Source organism: Balaenoptera ricei, chromosome 12 (assembly GCF_028023285.1).
Source record: "Balaenoptera ricei isolate mBalRic1 chromosome 12, mBalRic1.hap2, whole genome shotgun sequence".
Classification (NCBI taxonomy): domain Eukaryota; kingdom Metazoa; phylum Chordata; class Mammalia; order Artiodactyla; family Balaenopteridae; genus Balaenoptera; species Balaenoptera ricei.
Genome location: NC_082650.1, coordinates 54,698,265 through 54,717,131, shown reverse-complemented (window position 1 = coordinate 54,717,131; position 18,867 = coordinate 54,698,265). Strand labels below are relative to the sequence as shown.

Here is an 18,867-nt window from a genome sequence, read left to right as displayed (position 1 = left end):
TCTCTAAGGAAGAATTCCAGCTCAGCTTACTTGCCAAAACTTGTCAGTAGATTCGTGGATTCTTTACGAGCAGAATTTTGGTTCCTCATTTTAATTTGTGCCCTAAATTTAAACATAGATTGTCCCTTATTCTGTTGTTTGTCAGGATTCCTACATTTTTCATTTTAAACTCATTTTCTGCATTGTAGTTTTCCATTCTGAGATGGAGATAAATCATATTGTCCCAGCCTGTTTGTAGTGTATTAATCATCCAGTTCTCTTCAATGGGTTTTCACATGGTTGCCCATTTTACATCTGTTCATTCCTTTCTTTTTTTTAATTTTAATTTTAATTTTAATTTTTTTAACATCTTTATTGGAGTATAACTGCTTTACAGTGGATTAGTTTCTGCTTTATAACAAAGTGAATCAGTTATACATATACATATATCTCCATATCTCTTCCCTCTTGCGTCTCCCTTCCTTCCACCCTCCCTATCCCACCCCTCTAGGTGGTCACAAAGCACTGAGCTGATCTCCCTGTGCTATGCGGCTGCTTCCCACTAGGTATCTGTTTTACATTTGGTAGTGTATATATGTCCATGCCACTCTCTCACTTTGTCCCATCTTACCCTTCCCCCTCCCTGTATCCTCAAGTCCATTCTCTAGTAGGTCTGCGTCTTTATTCCCGTCTTGCCCCTAGGTTCTTCATGACCATTTTTTTTGGTTCTTTTTTAGATTCCATATATATGTGTTAGCATACGGTATTTGTTTTTCTCTTTCTGACTTACTTCACTCTGTATGACAGACTCTAGGTCCATCCAACACACTACAAATAACTCAATTTCGTTTCTTTTTATGGCTGAGTAATATTCCATTGTATATATGTGCCACATCTTCTTTATCCATTCATCTGTTGATGGACACTTAGGTTGCTTCCATGTCCTGGCTATTGTAAATAGAGCTGCAATGAACATTGTGGTAAATGACTCTTTTTGAATTATGGTTTTCTCAGGGTATATGCCCAGTAGTGGGATTGCTGGGTCGTATGGTAGTTCTATTTGTAGTTTTTAAAGGAACCTCCATACTGTTCTCCATAGTGGTTGTATCAATTTACATTCCTACCAACAGTGCAAGAAGGTTCCCTTTTCTCCACACCCTCTCCAGCATTTATTGTTTGTAGATTTTTGGATGATGGCCATTCTGACCGGTGTGAAATGATATCTCATTGTAGTTTTGATTTGCATTTCTCTAATGATTAGTGATGTTGAGCATTCTTTCATGTGTTTATTGGCAATCTGTATATCTTCTTTGGAGAAATGTCTATTTAGGTCTTCTGCCTATTTTTGAATTGGGTTGTTTGTTATTTTGATATTGAGCTGCTTGTAAATTTTGGAGATTAATCCTTTGTCAGTTGCTTCATTTGCAAATATTTTCTCCCATTCTGAGGGTTGTCTTTTCGTCTTGTTTATGGTTTCCTTTGCTGTGCAAAAGCTTTTAAGTTTCATTAGGTCCCATTTGTTTATTTTTGTTTTTATTTCCATTTCTCTAGGAGGTGGGTCAAAAAGATCTTGCTGTGATTTATGTCATAGAGTGTTCTGCCTGTGTTTTCCTCCAAGAGTTTTATAGTGTCTGGTCTTACATTTAGGTCTTTAATCCATTTTGAGTTTATTTTTGTGTATGGTGTTAGGGAGTGTTCTAATTTCATTCTTTTCCATGTAGCTGTCCAGTTTTCCCAGCACCACTTATTGAAGAGGCTGTCTTTTCTCCACTGTATATTCTTGCCTCCTTTATCAAAGATAAGGTGACCGTATGTGCGTGGGTTTATCGCTGGGCTTCTATCCTGTTCCATTGATCTATATTTCTGTTTTTGTGCCAATACCATACTGTCTTGATTACTGTAGCTTTGTAGTATAGTCTGAAGTCCAGGAGCCTGATTCATCCAGCTCCGTTTTTCTTTCTGAAGATTGCTTTGGCTATTTGGGGTCTTTTGTGTTTCCATACACATTGTGCAATTTTTTGTTCTAGTTCTGTTAAAAATGCCAGTGGTAGTTTGATAAGGATTGCACTGAATCTGTAGATTGCTTTGGGTAGTAGAGTCATTTTCACAATGTTGATTCTTCCAATCCAAGAACATGGTATATCTCTCCATCTATTTGTATCACCTTTAATTTCTTTCATCAGTGTCTTACAATTTTCTGCATACAGGTCTTTTGTCTCCTTAGGTAAGTTTGTTCCTAGGTATTTTATACTTTTGGTTGCAATGGTAAATGGGAGTGTTTTCTTAATTTGACTTTCAGATTTTTCATCATTAGTGTATAGGAATGCAAGAGATTTCTGTGCATTAATTTTGTATCCTGCTACTTTACCAAATTCATTGATTATGTTCATTCCTTTCTCATACAAGATGCACAGCCTACTTTTATTTTCTATTTCTTTATAAAATCTGATGTAAAATAGTGTATTTTTCCCCAGTACATTTCCATTGGTTGAAGATTTATCAGAAATTATTTGACTCCATAATTTCTATTTACATTATTTGTTTGCATTTCATGCTATTTTCACCTCCCAAACCCCTAAAGGAAAGCAGCACCGGCAATGACCTCTCAAACTGATTTTCTCAAGTTTTCCTTCTTAGAGCTTAGACAGGTCTCACATTTCTTCAGGGCAGAGATTACCTGTTTTATTTATCATCTAATCCATAGGTAAACCTAGTGATTCTTTTGCTATGGTAGGATATAGAGAGGAATTTATTTGCAAGGCGAATAAAAAAATACTGAACTTTTATACTCTTAAGACAGGACGTTGGAAGAAACTTATTCTTCAAAAATATATATCTTTTCTGAAGGCTCAGCTACTCCTGAAGTGAACATAAATTATAATTTTTACTTTAAAAGTAGAGTGAAGATTAAAAAACCATTACTAAAGTCTTGTATAGACATTCTGCTACTGCCAATTACATTACTTTAGTCGTATGATAGTAACCATGACATCATCGGTATAATCTAATATTCCTTTGCATTTGGAGTTATATTTTGACAGTGACCTTTATCTGTGTTTTTGAAAAGATAGATAAAAAATTTCTGCTTTTTCCCCCACAAGCATTTGAAGGCGATTACTGGTATATTTCAACACATATTGGTATATATGTTGTCATTGAAGTAGACGGTGAAATTAGAAAACTAACTTTCAGGTGCTCCCAAACAGTATATCTGTGTTTCACATGGCTGGGATTCTTAATTTTCTCTGCTCTTTCTCTTTCCCTGGTTCTCCAACTTTCCTCTTAAATGTCAGTTCCCAGGGTTCCATCTTTGGTCCTTTTTCTTCTCATGTTATACACTCTGCTGTGCCTACAATCATCACCACCACCCACACTCCTCAACTCCCACATTTCCATCTCCATCTCACTTCTAAGCCTCCCTTTCTCTATCTCCAACTGCTGGCTAGCCCTGGAAGATGTTTCCCCTTGGATCGCAGTATCCAGGAATAGGTGGTTCTCGGAAGCCACCGACTTGCTTTTAACATAGGGTCTCGATGAAACGTGTGCTTGATTGTGTTTCTCTCTGTTTTGCCACTAGGAAGCTCAGGGCAGATTTGGTGGCCTATCCGTAGCTGTTGTTTAGGGTCTGCCTTTTACTTTTTGTGTATTAACCTCACCTCTGTCTTAATTCTCTTCACCTCAATTTTTCACCTAGTTGTTTTTATCCTGCTATAATGTATGTATTTATATAGCCTTGGTTTGGAATAGTCAAGGTAAAGTAATATGTTGTGATTATATATATAAATACATCCTTTCTGAATATCTCCACCTTGATGGTCCATGTGGGTATAACAATGTCAACATGTTAGAAATATATCCTCCCCCTAACGTCCTCTGTCATGAACTAATCCAACTAGTTTCCCAAACTAGTAGTAATCCCAACTTAATCTTTGACTCTTCTTTCTCTCTTTCCCATCATCACCTCCAATTAGTCACCAAAGTCTCCCAATTTATCAAGAGATTTCCTCTTCATCCCCACAGTCACTGCCCGACTGGACTATTGCAACAGTTTCTTGCCACTCCAGTTGGTTCTGTGTTCTGCTTCCAGAACAACCTTCCTAAAATATATATCAGATCCTATTAGCACCCTATTTAAAACCCTTCACTGTCTCCCCATGGCCCATAAGATAAATTCCAAACCACTTTGTATGATGAACAAGGCTCTTCATGATTTGAACAGTGAACTCTTTCCTCTCCATAGTGGGAGCTTATTCTCCTTTCTAGGGGTCCACCACTCTCTGTGTCACCATTTGATCCAGGTTGGATTCCCTTGGAAGCAGAGCCTGAGACACATAGAATTGGAGTGCAGGAGTTTGATCAGGCCATGGTCTTGGGATCACCAAGATAAGAAGGGAAAAAAGCAGAAAGGGGCTGAGAGAGAAGTCGGGCTGTGACAAGTGATATGCTGAAGCCAGCTTGCATGGAAATCGGCAGATGCTGTAAATCAGGGCTTTCCCTCCTCCCCCAGAGAACCCGCTTACCAGCTCACCTCTGGTTGCAGTGCAATCGCAAACAAGGCCTCGGCTGAACCCACAAAGTGTTTGAAAGCTGGGAAGGCCCTTCAGGGTTGTCCTAAACTTGAGGTGAGGGAGCTGGGCATCTATACCCCTCTGTTATCAGTCACTGGATGTGGACATTCTCTGGAAGGGGACATGACCTTGGGCAAACTCTCTTCAGCTGAGGCAGTTCCGAAAGAGGGCTGACAGCTGAAGGCTGTCTGTAGGCACCTCCCCGGCAGCTGGGGCAGCAAGTCCTTCAAGAGAAGCTTGCCACACGTTCCCTACGGCCTCCGCATTTGCAGCTCTCTGAGCACCACTGGCTCTGCTGGGTGGGGAGCCACGTGGCAGAGCGCAGCTCACGTTTAAGATTGGCCTTTGGCTCTCATAGCCTGGCAGCTGTAACAGGTAAGGGAGTCGTTTGACAAAGTCAGATGGAGCCCCTGGTTTTTCCTCCAACCCTTGAATTAGGAATTTAAGAATTATGGATTGTCTCCTTCATTTTTTTTTTTTAAAGATAATTATTTTATTTTATTTTATTTATTTATTTATTTATTTATTTATTTATTTATTTATTTATGGCTGTGTTGGATCTTCGTTTCTGTGCGAGGGCTTTCTCTAGTTGCGGCAACTGGGGGCCACTCTTCATCGCGGTGCGCGGGCCTCTCACTATTGCGGCCTCTCTTGTTGCGGAGCACAGGCTCCAGACGCGCAGGCTCAGTAGTTGTGGCTCATGGGCCCAGTTGCTCCGCGGCATGTGGGATCTTCCCAGACCAAGGCTCGAACCCGTGTCCCCTGCACTGGCAGGCAGATTCTCAACCACTGCGCCACCAGGGAAGCCCTCTCCTTCCTTTATTAAGCTATCCACCGCCCAAAGTCCTTTAATTCATCAGCTTCTTCATGTTCTTTTACGGCAGCGGTTCTCAACTGGGGACAGTTTTGCCATCCAAAATTATACCACAAAGTTGGTCCGGAAAGGACACTGCCACTGGCACCCTGAACACTGACTTGTACACCTTGTGCCTGGGACAGGATGCTGCATCCCTGGTGCCGAGTAGCTGCAGCCCCTTAGCACTGGGTGCTGTGGACACTGCTGCTGGCGCTGAAGACAATCTCCTTGCTGTTCCTGCTCCTCTCTGTCCCCTGTGTCAAGGTCTGGAGCCCGTATAGCGAACCTTTGAGGCCTGAGATGTTAACTGCAAAGACAGAGAAAGTGTTTAGATGCTGGAGAGCAAAATACCGACTTCTAGGTGAAAAAGGTGTGAATTCCTCCTGACCTTTGCATATATTTCAGGCCATTTTATCATAAACATCTCCAACAGCAAACGCTTGGATGTATGTAGCTCTCTGTATTTTTCCAGTGCATTACCTCAGGTTAATTTCTGACCCTGCCGTAACTGCTCTCTACTTGATTACACACACACACACACACACACACACTCATACCTTGGTATGATAGCCTGGTTATTATAATTACTTTCTCAGTATAAAAATAGGTGTATGTCCCCTGAAGATCTTACCTTTGTTATTCAAATTCATTTCAACATGTGTTAGCAGTGCCAGAATAAACAATGCTGGAAACAGTTTCCTAATGAAGTAAAGCTAGACAGCGTGACTTTTCATTTCTGTCTTTGATTAATTGTGTGCTTGTCTCCTCTTTTATGAAAGATAAATCCACATGTAAAGCTGTATCAAGGCAGAAAAACAAAGTCTCTTTTTTTAAGAGTTCTTAGTTCTCGTGTGACATTTTTTTTTTTTTCTTATTGTCACTTGATGGATCTTTTCGTTCACCTTTTCTGACAACATCCAAGATGAAAAGTTCTGTGCTTCATAGGTGAGCTGATGATCCCCTGACAGGGCTCTGCAAAAGTTTCTGGTTAGCCTGTCGCATAAAATACCAGTATTGTCTGGAAGACTCAGAAATTGCCAGTGCAGTAGGGCAATTTTTTAAAGTGAATTTAATGAGCCATTCTAAAGGAAGGATCCAGAGGCAGGTCCATTTTGACTTTCACATAAAGACCAGGGGCAGCCAATTTGCCTGTCACTGTTGGAGATGATTGGGGATGTTGGTAAGAACCCATTTTACAAGTTAGCGTCCCCAAACATAGGATTGCTTTTTAATTGCTGCTTAAGGTGTCTCTCCATACTGTCATCTGTCATCATTCCGGGTTTATAGATGGAGAAACTGACTAGGAAAAGCAGACCACAGACTCAGAATTAAAAGTCAAGTATGAAAACAAATGATCAAATAAAAACCCAAGGCTTTTCCAGTGCAGGAAGGAGGGAGGGGAATCCTTCCCAGTCAGAGGCGGGCTGTCACAATCCCCAGTTTCTTAACTCATCAGAATGGTGCACTTTGTTTGTCTCTTTTGTTTTTTAAATAAACTTTTAATTTTAGAATAGTTTTAAATTTACAGAAAAGTTGCAAAGATAGTACAGAGAGTTCCTATTTGCCCCACACCTGGTTTCCCCTGTTGTTAACATCTTATATTAGTATGGTACATTTGTCACAGTTAATGAGCCAATACTGATATATTATTATTAACTAAAGTCCATATAGTTTATTCAGATTTCCTTAGTTTCTTATAAAATATAATTGACGTATGCAATTATATTAGTTTCAGGCATACAGCATAATGATTTGATATTTGATATATTGCAAAACAATCACAATAAGTTTAGTTAACATCCATCACCATACATTTTTTTCTTGTGGCGAGAACATTTAAGATCTAGTTTTTAGCAACTGTCAAATATACAGTACAGTATTATTCACTATAGTCACAATGCTGTACACTACATCCTCATGACTTATTATTTTATAACCAGATGGTTGTGCCTTTCGACCCCCTTCACCCATTTCACCACTGCCAACCCCTGCCCCTTGCAACCACCAATCTGTTCTCTGTATCTATGAACTTGTTTGTTTTTTCCAGATTCCACAAAGGGAGATCATTTGGTATTTGTCTCTGTCTATTTCACTTAGCATAATGCCCTCAAGGTCCATCCATATTGTCACAAATGGTAGGATTTCCTTCTTTTTTAATGGCTGAATAATATTCCATTGCGTGTGTGTATTATATTTTCTTTCTCCATTCATCCATCAATTGACACTTAGGGTGTTTCCATGTCTTGGCTATTGTAAATACTGCTGCAGTGAATATGGGGGCATGTATATCTTTTCCAGTTAGTATTTTCATTTTCTTCAAATAAATATGCAAAAGTGGAACTTCTGGATCATATGGTAGTTCTGTTTTGAATTTTTAGCTTGATTTAGTCCTACTGGTTTATTTTTTCTTTTGTTATCTTTGCTTTTGGTTTCAAATCCAAAAAAAATCATTGCCAAGACTGATGTCAAGTAGCTTACTGCCTATGTTTTCTGGTTTCAGGTCTTAATTTTTGTGTACAGTGTAAGATAGTGGTCCAGTTTCATTCTTTAGTGTGTGCCTGTCCAGTTTTCCAACACCATTGTATATTCTTGGCTCCTTTGTCATAAATTAATTGACCATGTATGCATGAGTTTATTTCTGGACTTATTATTCTGTTCTACTCATCTATGTGTCTGTTTTTTTTATGCTAATACCGTAATGTTTTGATTACTATAGCATTGTAATATAGTTTGAAATCAGGGAGTATGATGCCTCCAGCTTTGTTTTTCTTTCTCAAGATTGCTTTGACTATTCAGAGTCTTTTGTGGTTCATTACAGATTTTAGGATTGTTTATATTTCTGTGAAAAATGCCATTGGAATTTTGACAGAAATTGCATTGAATCTGTAGATTGCTTTGGGTAGTATGGACATTTTAACAACTTAATTCTTCCAATTATGCTTTTTGTATTATGTATGAAACAAATCATCACACTCTAATTCATGTAGATTGTCTCCCATGAAGAAATGTAAAGCAGGATCAGGGGATAGAGTGACAGGGACCATTCTAGATAGGGTGATCAGGAAACGGCTCTCTGAGGAAGTGAGGCGAGACCTCTATGAAGATCTGGGGGAGAAAATACCAGGCAGAGGCAAGAGAGGGCAGAGGCAGTTTATTTCTGAATGTAGCATATGTGATTCTTAGCAACTACGGTCCAGTCAGGTTTGGATTATGGATTCTCCAAATAATTGAACATAACATATATTCAGACTATAGCCACACATGCCCACACACACACGCATGCACACACACACGTGCATGCAGGCGCACTCTTCTGTCAAGATGCCAACAAGTAACATGAATTAGCTAAATGGTTCTCAAACTCTAATATAAGTGAGAGTCACCTGGGGATCCAGGTAAAAATGAAAAGTGAACCCTGCAGGATGGCTGGCAGGCTGCCAGGCATTCGGTTAGCTCTCACTTTTCGTTGTAGTCATCAGGCTTCAACTTTCTCTGAGCTTAGTTTTAACTTTTTCAGTAAAGGATAGTTTGCTGCTGTGGATCCAGGAAGCAGAGGGTTATCACAAAAAGAGCTAAGGGTCACTTCCAGCTGGAAAGAGCAGATGAAGTCATTGGAACAATTTTTCCACTGAGGACAACTACAAAATCTGGATGAAATTTTTTAAAAATGTTAAAGCATCATAGAGATAAATGATTGTAAGGATTTACTAGGCCAGATTTTTGGAGAGGAAAGTGGAGCCTCTTCAACTCTCAGTCTTCTGTCCTCAGTCTGGAAGAAACCACTAAAAATGATCTTATGACAGCAGCAAGATGGTGGGAAGGAGTATCAAAAATTTGAGTCTAGTACCTACCAGCATTAGAGGCTGCTGACCCCCTCCCCCAGGCCCCGGGTTGGGACTGCAAAGGGCTACACCGTGGAAGTGCAGCTATACATGGCAGTCCATGGGCTACTAGCAGCCTCGGGGGCTGGCAAAAGAAGTGCTTTCTAGAGGAACAAAACATCATTGTAGGTCCAAAGTAGTTCTGTAACTATTTTTTTTTAACACAATACCCTGCAAGACAAAAACAAAAAAACCAAAATCATGGTCAATCCAACCATCTGGACATTTTTATACTGATGATACTTGGATGCATCTAATCAGAATTCAGCAGCTGACTGTTAATAGAGTAGAAACTACTAAGTTTACTACATTGTATTACAAGTCAAAACAGGAACTGGTCAAACAAATAAATTTTGTCCAATGGATAGTAACTTGGCAATGAAAAAGAACTACTTTTTCATGCAAAAACATGGATGACTCTCAGAAAGATTAAGCTGAGCAAGAGAAGGCAGCCAGGTACTGTACCTACGTATGGTGCCATTTATACGAAATTCTAGATAATGCAAAAATAATCTATAGTGGCAGAAATCAGATTACTGGTTACCTGGAGCCAGGGGGAAGGGGGAACTAAATGCAAAAGGGCATGAGGAATATTTTAGGGTGATGGAAATATTTTATATCTTGATTGTGGTGATTGTCACATGAGTGTATGTGTTTGTCAAACTCATCAAATTTTACACTTAAAATGGATGCATTTTATTTTATGTAAATTATACCTTAACAAAGTTGATTTGGAAAAGATATTAAGTCCATCTCCCCTAAAACTTTTATTCTATGTACTTTTCTCATCTAAACAATTCCAAGACTCATTTAATATAACGATGATTATTGCATTATTTGTTAAAAATGTGCTCTTATTTACTATGTGTGGTAGTACGCCCAATAATGATAATAATATTATTAGCCTTATTTTATTAAACTGCTACTCATGTTATTTAGTAAATGTCTTCTTTAGGATCTGCCTGATATGAGCATCCACACCTAAACATATGCTCCTGAAAGCCTTCCAACAAAACTTTCTCATTGGTTTATTCTTATCTGCTAAGAAACAATAGAGAGATGTGATAAGTTTCATAATTTTAATACACTATGAAATATACAAATGTATATTTAAATGTGCATTAAAGGAGTCGGGCAGATTGGTGAATGCTGATTGCCATTCAGCATTGGTTGGTTATTATTACAAATGATAACTTATTGAACATAAGTTCTTTTTCTTATTACAGCTAGGATTAGAATTACATTAACAAAATAGGACAAAAAGGGGAAAAAATGGATAGAAAAAACCCAAATTAAAGTATTTATATTAATGAATCTCATAGTAAGAAATAAAGTATGAAACAAACCTGGCATTTCTGAGAAGTCTTGGAAATCACAATCCAAGCTAGCTGATTCTCCTGCTCCTGTTAACAAGCCAGTCACTTTCTGCACTCAGATCGAGAAAGTCATGATTTTTCTTTGTGGGCTGTAATTCTGCTGATGCTGGTGCTCTTGTTATAGCAATCCTGTAACTCAGTTGGCTAGGATGGATTTGTAGACTCTGGGTCTTTACTGATAACCTTTACTGACCTTGTAAGGCTCACAGGTCCTTATTATGGCAGAAGTCCAAAGTGCTTCATGAATCAAAATGTTTTGGCACAAACATGTGATTCTGAGTACACTAGACTGAAAAGAGCTTGCTATGCAATGAGAGACCACGCTACTTAAACCAACAATTTTCCTTGAAAAGCCCAGTGTTAAATACGCACATGAACGTTTGTTCTCCAGCAGGGCACATCTAGCTCCCTACTCCTGCATCCTTTGTACTCCAAGGAAATTAAGGCATGTCTTGAATTCTGATAATGCCTGAGTCAACACAAAAAGCACTAAATCTTATACATATCTGTGCTGACATAGACTGAGATCCTTTCCAGCTCTCATAGCAAAACTGAATCCCTGCATAAGAGAATTGTATGCAGTAAGATGTAATCTCTTAAATCTTTTACCGAGGGTTTCTTAGCATTAATTCAGGAGAATTATGTTTGGGGAATGTGAATATGTTAGTGAAGAAAATAATGTTATAAAACCCAGAGAAACAGCTTTTTATTGGCATTCATAAAACCAAATCCTTATTTCTTGGAAGACCAAAGCTAATGATGACATTCCCTATAGTAACTTCATCAGTAAGTTCATAAATTTCCTTGAGTGCCCACCCATGGTGTTGCGAAGCCTGTTTTATATACTCTGGAGCACTAGGAGAGGAAACACTGGAGGAGGTGTTTTGCCCTCAAGTTATGTAAATTTTAATTAGTATTAAATGAGAAACATAAAAGAACACAATGTGTATGTATACACACATATCTACATTATCTATCTATCTATCTATCTTCATCATCATCTATCTTCTGCAGCTAAATACAGAGATTAACTAGGGGTGGTGGTTGTGTTTGGGGCAACGGGGAAGTAAGTGGATTAGAAAGTGCAATTAACACAATTTAAAAAAAAATCTCAGGCTTCCCTGGTGGTGCAGTGGTTAAGAATCCGCCTGCCAGTGCAGGGGACATGGGTTCGATCCCTGGTCCGGGAAGATCCCACATGCCGCGGAGCAACTAAGCCCGTGTGCCACAACTACTGAGCCTGCACTCTAGAGCCCGTGAGCCACAACTACTGAGCCCACACGCCACAGCTACTGAAACCCGCACGCTCTAGGGCCTGCATGCCGCAGCTACGGAGCCCACGTGCTGCAACTACTGAAGCCCGCGTGCCTAGAGCCGGTGCTCTGCAACAAGAGAAGCCACTGCAATGAGAAGCCCGCGCAACACAACGAAGAGTAGCCCCCGCTCGTCGCAACTAGAGAAAGCCTGTGCGCAGAAATGAAAACCCAATACAGCCCAAAAAAAAAAAAAAAAAAAATCTCTGCTAGTACTGCCATAGTCGTCTACTTCTTCCTTTTTAAATAAGGGGCTTAATTTGATCATGTGTTAGACATTGAATAGGCACAGGTAACTCCTCCTGCAACAAGAATATAGAAAGAACTTGTTGTATGTGAGTCCCAAAGGACTCACTTGGATCTTCAGTATTCCCCACCAAACTTTTAATTTTAGAGGAACCATAGTCTGAAGTTGACATAGGCAAAAGAATTTAGGATATCTTTTAGTGTACTTGTTTGTTTTTGCCAAGGCCCGTTACCAGTCAGGGTCTGAGGACCAAGCTGATATCCCAAGGAGGGCCCTCTGGCACTTGGTACTCACTGTCTGTCTTCATAGGGCCATCTTACAGGAGACTTGTAACCCTTCTCTGCCTCCTAGTCTTCATCAGGAATATCCCAGGCCATCTGTACATGTTTCCATAATGTTGAACCTTGAAAAAATAGGACTGAGGTCTCAATCTTTTCCCTCCAGAAGACTTCTTATCTCCTATGAAAATAACCACCTCTTTTAAAAAAAACTTCAGGCCCATGGAAAAGAAAATAAAAAAGAATGTATATATGTGATAACTTGAGTATATGTGTGTATAACTTTGCTGTACAGCAGAAATTAACACAGCATTGTAAATTAACACAGCATTGTAAATCAACTACACTTCAATTAAAAAAAAAACAAAACTTCAAGCCCCATGTAATAATAGCAGTGGAGAGGTATATTACATGAAGATACCTGCATACTCACCAGACCCTTACCAAACCAGAGACCTGTTAAATCTGCTCATCTAGATCCCCTCCACCTCGCTCAAACAGGGAGTATAACTCAGGGAAGTGGAGGATCAAAATTTAAAGCTGCCTGCTACATGTTTTACCTGAAAAAAAAATTAAGATATGCACTCGAGCGCATATATATTCTCATTTACCATTAAAATACTCTTTAAAAATTTGTTTACTCTCTCAAATATGTAAGTAAAATTGACAGCTTAGGAAAGGCCCTATGTTTACTCTGTGGTTTTGCCTAAATCCTCATCCATTGTCAATGTGAGTATAAATACTTAAGCTTGAAAAACATGGAAGTGATCATTGACTTGCAAAAAGTACAAAGCAAGTGCTTTAGAAACTCATGGGAGGAAAAAATAATTTGTTTGGAGAATATTCAAGGCAAACGATGGAAAAGTTTTCTTTTTTTTTTTGGCTGCGTTGGGTCTTTGTTGCTACGTGCAGGCTTTCTCTAGTTGCAACAAGCGGCAGCTACTCTTCATTGCAGTGCGCGGGCTTCTCATTGTGGTGGCTTCTCTTGTTGCAGGGCACCGGCTCTAGGTGCGCGGGCTTCAGTAGTTGCAGCACACGGGCTTGGTAACTGTGGCACGCAGGCCCTAGAGCGTGTGGGCTTCAGTAGCTGTGGCGTGCGGGCTCAGTAGTTGTGGCTTGCGGGCTCTAGAGCACAGGCTCAGTAGTTGTGGCGCACGGGCTTAGCTGCTCCGCAGCACGTGGGATCTTCCTGCACCAGGGATCAAACATGTGTCCCCCGCATTGGCAGACGGATTCTCAACCATTGCGCCACCAGGGAAGTCCGATGGAGGAGTTATTTTCCATCGCGGCATCAATGGCATAGACTTGAGCCAGCCACGCACACATACGTTTGATCTGTGTAATGCTTCTCCCTTCCCAATCCTTCTGCATACATTTCAAGATGGCAGTTTGAGTTTTCAAAGAAGGTCAAGGGATGGATATGATGAAGGGTGAGTTGTTGAAAAAGGGCAAGTTGTATTTGTAGAATCGGAGACTGTTTGGGCTGAATTATGTCAGGTTTATGATGTCAGGTTAAAGGAGGGGTGACTCTCAGATGTCAAGGGCACAGGTGATAGAAACTCTCCTATCACACAAGTCTTTGTGAGAAGAAAGACCCTTTCTCCCACCACAGAAATCAGAGTGCAGACCTTCTTTCTGCTTGCTTTCATAACGAGAATACAATATCTACGTATCTCTCTTGTGATATTGTCAGCAATTGATAGGTATAAAATAATGGGTCCATTATTTTCTAAGAGATTGTGAAATGGTGATATTCTAGTTCTATAATTTCTTCATCATGTTTTAATTTACATAATGCCAATTTTTTTGCTTCTTCATCCATTTGGTTACCCTGTGAATTAACTTTGCTCCCTAGAAGCCAAAGCTTGAGGCAAAGTTTGCATGCTAGAGTTTTATTGGGAGATGCGATTCCAGGACAGCACAATTGAAGGAGAAAGAGAAGTGAGGCAGGGAAGGAGGGAAAACAACTGCAAAGTGGCATGTTCTAGAGCTGGCATAGCCTCACAAAAATACACAGCTGGTTGTTTGATCACATAGGATGTCTGCCAGAGAGCAGTGTGAAGCACTACGTCTTGGAACAGTCCATAAGGGAGAAAGGGAGGCAAACCTATCTGCTGATGGTTTCCCTTATCCTGTCTCTCGCTGGTCAGAGTTCAAAGTTCACTTCAAGGGACGTTAACTCCTCTAACCTTCCAGGTTGACCTATCAGACTGCCCAAGGCAGTGTTTGGGGAAGCCAGAGGCCATACACTAATGTTTAACACAGTATCTGGGTCCAGAAGCAGTGGGACGAGCCAGCCTCTTTATGCCCATCCCCTCAAGTTGGACCTGGGCATCAGAGCTGCTGCTGCCTCCACAGCAGCAGGCATGACAGCTGCCGTGCTCAGAGCCCAGCTCTTATCTCAGGGGAAGCTGAGACAGTTAGCAGTGTTAGGAGAGCATGCAACAGTGGTAGTAGTGGGGATGTCCACCGAAGAAGTGGCCAAATCTCAGGGGCAGGTGGGCTATGCAAATACGGGGAGGTGCATGAACTCAGTTTTGTATGCTCTGAGGCCTACTTCATACAAACAAGGCAGGATAAATGCTTGAATTTTTCCTTTTCAAATCATTTTTCAGAGTAGTGACTTGGTTCCATAGGTCCTCCAAGGGTGATCAGTGAGGATTGTAAATTTTGTTTTGTTTTTTAGGAGGGTGGGCATATTATTACAAATCCACGGATTTTTAAAAAACTGAGTTGATTTACTTCAATCCATTGAAATTTGTATTTCACATAAATGCATATCTTATAAACGTCCAAATTGTCCCTTCTTTGGCCAGTGGAAGCCCTTTCAAGTTACTTCCTGACTTCTACTGACATATTTCTGGAAGTCTTTGAGAGTTTCTTTGCTTTCTGGCGTGACCATGTATCTTGTACATTTCCTGCCTCAGACCTGGAATCAGCCATGTCTGCAAGGAGCCCTGGTTCATATTTGTGGGAATAATATTCAGAGCCACACTCTGGACACTAGGGATAAAGTAGCAGAATATTGAAGGTAAATATAAGTGTTAGGAAAATTTTATTAAATAAAAAGCAACAAAAAATAGAAAAATTAGATTCTCAAAAGGAAAACTAAATTTTTGACAAATGCAAGTAATGGAAATGTATATATATTTCAAATCTAGAGGAAAATTCAAAATTTTACTTCAGTGACTTGGCAGACTCCTATTTAAAGACTCATTAAGGAAAACCTTTCATTCAGTTAATCAAACAAACATTATTTGGGTACTTTCTGTTGCAAATTTTTAGGCCCTCTGAATGCTCATAGGTTTTTAAAAAGTGTACCTGGTCCTGAGAATGGAAGCTTGAAACTAGCCAGGGACCTTTGTATGTACATTTTACAAAGGAAGCTCTCTTAAATATAATGGTTAAGTATAAATGGGACCAGGGAGAATGGGGTGAGGGGAGCAGAGAGAATTAATTTATTTAGCAAACAGCCATTTACCTTCTATGTGCTAAGCTCTGCCATTGAGAATTCAAAGGTGAATTTAAATATAAGATTTATCCCTTTAGGTATTTCCAGATAATTTGAAACTAAAAGAAGAAAATAACTAATTAAAATACCATGTTTTAACTAGTAACTGAGCTACTAACTTCCAGAGACTGAGAGGGAGAGACCTACAGCCAAGACAGAGTTGGGGGAAGGCTTCTAGGAGCAAGAAGCATTAAACTTGGGCTTGAAGAATGACTTCGCCAGATAGAGAAAGGTTGTGGAAAAAAGAACATTCAGGCTATAGAAAAAAGCATGAGCAAAGCCAAAGAGATGGGTAAGGGAATGGTCCCAATGGAATGGCAAGATGTTCTGCGTATCAAAAACAGAAGAGAATGTGGAGTAGGCCTGCAATGAAGAGAGCAGAGGGGATTGAGTCTGGAGTTGAATAGAAATAGTCAGATTGCCAAGGGGTTATACATCATGCTAAGCATTTGAACTGTTTAGTTAATTAAACAAGATTGAGTTTGTGTGAGACGTATCATTTTAGAATACAGTTTTGTCATTTCCTTCGTCGGTAAGATGTTGACCTTAAAACAAGTTTCAAGCTTAGCTGGAGGGGGCAAAGACCACAGCGTTCTGAGCAGGCCAGAGGGCATTGGGAGGACCGGGGCTCAGGTTGAGGGTATGGGGAATGTAGGTGGGAAGTGGCTGCTCAGACAGCCAGGAGGGTCCCAGAGCTCCTTACTGTAGCTGTAATTTCATGACTGCAATTCCTCTCTTGACTTCCAGTCTTGACCCCATAGTGACTTTTCCTTAGGAACTCTTTCTTTCTTAGTTCCTGACTTTGCTGATGATTTCCGAGTGGCTGAATCCTCTAAGGACAGGGATCTCTAGTTAGTAGTGGGAACTATCTTTGGGTCCTGAAGTCTCACCTGGTAGATCTCTAAGTTGATAAGAGTGCAGGGTCCCCTAAATTGACCTATTTGGGGATAGGAACTTCCATGGGAGTTTGAAATAAGGTCTGACAAGTGAGACCCTGTGGAAAGTGTCACACTAGTTGTATTAGGATAAATCTAAACTTCAGTAATAAAGACACTCCACAACACCATGACTTTAATAGCTATAGTAATAATAATAATAACAATAATAAAATTTCTTTCTGTCTCTCACTAGTAGTTTCAAAGTGAGTGTCGTAGGTCAGTGGGATCACTCTGCTCAAGTGAGGACCCAGGTTCCTTCCAAGTCATGGCTCTGCCATCCCTTGGCCAGTGTGCCTCAAACTTTAATGTGCATATGAATTCCCTGGGGATCTTGTTAAAGTGAAGATTCCATTTCAGTAGGTCTGGGGTGGGACCTGAGATTCTGCGTTTCTAACAGTTCCCAGATGATGTAATGCTGCTGTTCCCTGACCACACTGGAGTAGCCAGACCCTAGGGCGTTATCGTTGTCTGCATGGTCAACGCTGAGTCACTGCCACAGTCAGGGTCTAACCTATCCTGAAAAGGAGATGCGGCGGGAGGGTGGAGGCTCCCTTGACGACCTGGAGGTGGCACACAGCACTTCCGCTCGCGTTTCCGGGATGAAATCGTAGTTACGTGGCCACACCTAATGGCAAGGATGTCTTGGAAATGTAACCGTGCTGGGCGGCCATGTGCCCAGCCACAGTTCTTACTTTTGGAGAGCGGGAAGCAGATGTTGGCAGACAACTCCCAGTCCCTGCCACATTCCTCTGTCTCAAGTCCCCTCGTGCACCTCTCAGAGGCTTCTGGTGGTCGCCCAGTAATGTGAGGTGTACTCAGGGAAGCGTCCGTGATGCTTTCCAGACAGCACTTCACAGCATTCTTTCCTCCGGCACATTCTTGAGATATCCTGCTCTCGGAATTTCCTGGGTACAGAGAGGTTCTCTTTCTACCTTCATGACTTTGGAAGTGAACAAGGTGACCAAATGATACCTCTTCAAGATCTACTTGTTTAAGGCTTCCTGTTTTTGTGAGGATAAATTGATGCTTCAAACCCAGTATCACATTCTACCAGCAAAGACAATCTTGCTGGGCTGGATCAACTGTGCTGCAGGCTTTCCCATCTGATGAGTGAGATACGATAATAAATGAGTGGAGGCCACTGGCAAGATGCATAGGCAGCCTCAGAGTGAATCATAACCACAGTACATTTGTAATAAAGCCCCAGTTCATATGCAAGCAGACAGCAACATTAGATGGTCAAATAGCTCAAGGATACTGAATGAAAAACTTACTGTTCATGAGTGATAATATTTGCCCTTCTATTTTTATTTACCTGATTGAAAAGTATCTGGCTTATTCACTGAAAGAAATTTTTGCTTCCTGATACTCTTCTCAATATTCAAGCAAGTGAAGTAGAATTAACTGTTTTAGCCAAAAGGCTAGAAGGGCAAAGAATGATTGAGTAAGCACTCCATGGCTGCTTTAATGTGTCCTTAATAAATGTGTAGGAAGAGATACTAAGCTGCTCTCTGAAAAAAAAAACTAAATGTGTATATTCTCCCCTCAAAATACAGGCCTAGGGAACAATGAGCCCTTAGTTGAATTTTCTCCTCAGCATGACATTTCTCTGTTATCGTTCATTGAAATGAAAAATTCCAAAGTGAGAAAAAAAAAAAACGGAATATTATTCTCGAAATCAAATAAGGCTACCATGTCCTTCCATTAGCCCCAACAGTTGCTTCCAATTATTGTGAACAGATTTTCTCATTTGTGCTTTTTAGAGAAACAATATTTGAATTTCGGGAGGAAAGCTGAGAATTGAATCATGTTATATACATGCTCAAGACAGTAGCAGCAGTCCAGAAGAGAAGGAAAAATTCTCCCTGGATTCTGAGTCAAAAGATAAAGATTTAAACCCTAGCGATTTAGTTTTCAAAT

At 40.3% G+C, this 18,867-nt stretch overlaps 1 long non-coding RNA gene across 1 annotated transcript in view; it reads left to right on the top strand.

Moving 5' to 3' along the window:
• LOC132376023 (uncharacterized) overlaps positions 1 to 18,867 on the top strand; it is a 112,536-nt gene that overhangs the window by 33,339 nt on the left and 60,330 nt on the right. The gene's annotated exons all lie outside the window — the stretch shown is intronic.